Genomic DNA, 3,240 nt, shown 5'->3' with positions numbered 1-3,240 from the left:
TGCGGCTGCCGCTGCTGCAGCTGACGCAGCTGCTGCAGCAGCGGGTCAGAAGAGGTCGTGTGCATCAGCAGCAGCAGCAGCAACAGCTCCTTAGATGGAGTTGCTGCTGAAACCTGCAGCTGCAGCAGCCGAGAGGGGGGCCCCCATTTAGACGGACTAAAAAGGGTACTGGGGGCCCCCAAGGGGGGCCTCTCTACGCTGCCAGGAATAAATTCAGGAATATACACCGAGACCTGAGGCACAAGCCCTAAACCGCAAACCCTAAACCCTAAGCCCTAAACCCTAAACCCTAGGAAGCATGGAGACGGGGGCCTCTTGATACTCTCTCCAACTAACAATGCAATCGCGTTTAGGGTTTGGTTTATTTATGTGCAATGCCTGCACCTTGGTGTCTAGGGTTTAGGGTTTAGGGTTTGACTCACCGTAACAATATCTGCAGCAGCTTCTTGTGGTTTGTCTCCGCTTTTCTCCAAATTAGGGTTTACGCCTTTCTCAGCAGCAGCAGCACAGCAGCAAACAGCAGCAACCAGCAGCAAACTGGCCGCGGAAACCCTCAGGGGCCCCCTAGGGCCCAGCCAGTAGCCCCCTGGGGACCCCCTAGAGGGCCCCCGGGGGGGCCCCCGGGGGGGCCCCCCAAGGGGGCCCCCAGGGGCCCCCTCTAGAGGGCCCCCAGGGGGCCCCTCTAGTGGGTTCCCATGGGGGCCCCTGCAGAGGGTAGATGGGGTCCTGCTCATTTGAGCTGCAGGGCCTTTGTGGCCCCCTGGCTAGTTGCTGCTCGGACAGGGTCTAGGGTTTAGGGTTTAGGGTTTAGGGTTTATGGCTTGCGGCAGCCTGTCATTTGAACGCCTCATCGGCGGTCTGGTTTTGAGTCTCGATGCAGCCAGCAGTGGAAGGAAGGGACGGGCCATATGTGGCTCACGGAGTTAGGGTTTAGGGTTTAGGGTTTAGGGATTAGAGTCAATAATTTAGGGTTTGAGAGAAAAATCCCATTTTGAAGGGAAAACAAAAGAGGGTCTGGGTTCTCCAGCGAGCTGCGGCGGGCTGGTTCTCTGGCTAGGCGGCAGGCCTGCAGCGAGGGCAAGGAAAGGTCTAAACCCTAAAAAAGGGTTTAGGGTTTAGGGTTCCCGCGTTGGCTGCGCCTAGAAAGGCGGCCAGACGACGGGCGGACACCCGCTGCTGCTATACCCCCTGGCTCTGGCGCAGCGGATTTGGAAGCTGCTGCAGCAGCAAAATGGATTAAATGAGTTTTAAAATTAAAATAAAGAATAAAATAAAGTAATTAATCAATTTAATTCCCTAATTGGTTCTAAAAGTCTGCAAATTGTCAAAATTCCGCTGCTGCAGAAGGAGTAACTCCCACGGGCTGGTGGTGTAGGGGTATCACGTTTGCTTCGCATGCAAAAGGTCCGGGGTTCAATTCCCCGCCAGTCCACAGTTCAATTTTTTTTTTTTAAAAAATTAAATTTGATCCTTTTTTCAATTATAATTAGTAATGATGCATTTTAGTTCATAAATTGAGTTTTATTTTTTATTTCAATTCAAAATGAATCCTTATTTCCTCGAAAAACTCCCCAAATTCGCCGGAGTGGTCCTTCCCAAGCTGCTGCTTTGAATAATAGTGGTAAGGAAATTATAATTCAACCCTTCAAAATTAATCTATAATTATTTTAAAAATAAAAATAAGAGAAAAGTTATAAATCAAGTTTTCAAAATTAATTTGTAATTAATTATTTCAGAAACCCAAAAAGAACTCCTCGCTGCCCCAGACTGTTTGGCATCTTCAAGGCCCCAGCTCATCCGGGGTTTAGGGTTTAGGGTTTAGGGTTTAGGGTTTGCAGGTCGGTTCATAAGGGTCCGAGGTCACCTCGTGCCGAGTTGCTGTTGTCAATGCGTTGCTTAACTCTCACACACTAGCTCTAAACCCTAAACCCTAAACCCTAAACCCCAAACCCTAAACCCTAAACCCTAGACTGCAAAAGGCCTTAGGAAGAGTCAGATTTGGGCCAGAAGCCTTTAGAGGTTGAGGCGACACCGAGTGTACATACACCTCAAATTAAGCACAGGCTGACACTAATCAAAAAACCACATTTGATGTTTGGCAGCCCGCTGCTACTGCTGCTACTGCTGCTGCTGCTGCTGCTGCTGTTTCCGCTGCTGCTGCTGCTGCCGCCCCCGCTGCTTCAGTTGCTGCTCCCACTGCTCCTGCTCCTGCCGCTGATCCTGCTGCCGTCTCCACTGCTGCTGCTACTGTTGCCGCTGCTGCTGCCGCAGCTTCTGCTGCTGCCGCTGCTTCTGCTGCTGCTGCTGCTGCTGCTGCTGCTGCTAGCTGGCAGTGTCGCTTGTGGGGTCTTGCTGCAGCACGGAGTTGTAGTGGGGCCCCGAAGCCAAAAGGTAGCGGTGGAAGACAAGACGCAGCGGCGGGGCCTCCCCGAACTCTTCCCCCTGCAGCACAGACCCTAAACCCTAAACCCTAAACCCTAATCCTAAACCCTAAACCATAGCTGCTGGCATCTTCAAAGACCTACCAAATGCAGCGCTCTAGGCTCTGTGGGGCCGTGGGAGAGAGACACAGGCTTTGCTGCTGCGCAGGGTTCGAAGACCGCCCTTGCTGCTGTCGCTAGGGTTTAGGGTTTAGGGTTTAGGGTTTAGAGGCTCGGCTCACGTAAGTCAACACCTTGACAGAGTCTGACCAAGAGAAAACCTTTATAGGGCGACGCAGCAGCTTCGTAGCAGCATGAAGCTCAATCTCTCCTCTGAACCACCCCAAACCCTAAACCCTAAACCCTAAACTCTAAACCCTAAACCCTAGACCCTAGACCCTACGCCTTGCATTAGACCCCTGGAGTGGTTTTCCATTTAATAATATCCTGCACTATATGCAACAAAATGGACTTTTAGAAACCCTTTCCACCCGTAGACCCTGGGAACAGAACCCTAAACCCTAAACCCTAAACCCTACTAAACCCTAAACCCTAAACCCTAAAGTCGTACCCCCAGTCTTGGCTGTTTTTAATGTTTTCGCAGAATGCTTCATAAGCTGCGCGTAAACGCACCAGAGGTAGAAGCAAGCAGTATCAAGCAGCAGCAGCAGCAGCAGCAACAGCCGCAGAAGCAACAGCAGCAAAAGCAGCAACACTAGCAGCAGAAGCAGCAAACCGCGGCGGCACAAGGCGCAGTATCAGCAACAGCAGCAGCGGCAACAGCAGCAGCAGCGACAGGCGCAGCAACAGCAAACGCAGA

At 51.7% G+C, this 3,240-nt stretch overlaps 1 non-coding gene across 1 annotated transcript; it reads left to right on the top strand.

The window, feature by feature from the left end:
* Window positions 1-1,360: 1,360 nt before the first annotated feature.
* On the top strand, window positions 1,361-1,432 carry ETH_t00000031. Its single transcript has one exon. It is a non-coding gene (tRNA).
* The last annotated feature ends 1,808 nt before the right edge of the window (window positions 1,433-3,240 follow it).

The sequence above is a fragment of the Eimeria tenella genome, genomic scaffold (assembly GCF_000499545.2).
Source record: "Eimeria tenella Houghton genomic scaffold, Eth_scaff3784, whole genome shotgun sequence".
Lineage (NCBI taxonomy): Eukaryota > Apicomplexa > Conoidasida > Eucoccidiorida > Eimeriidae > Eimeria > Eimeria tenella.
This window is presented reverse-complemented; position numbering and strand designations above follow the sequence as displayed.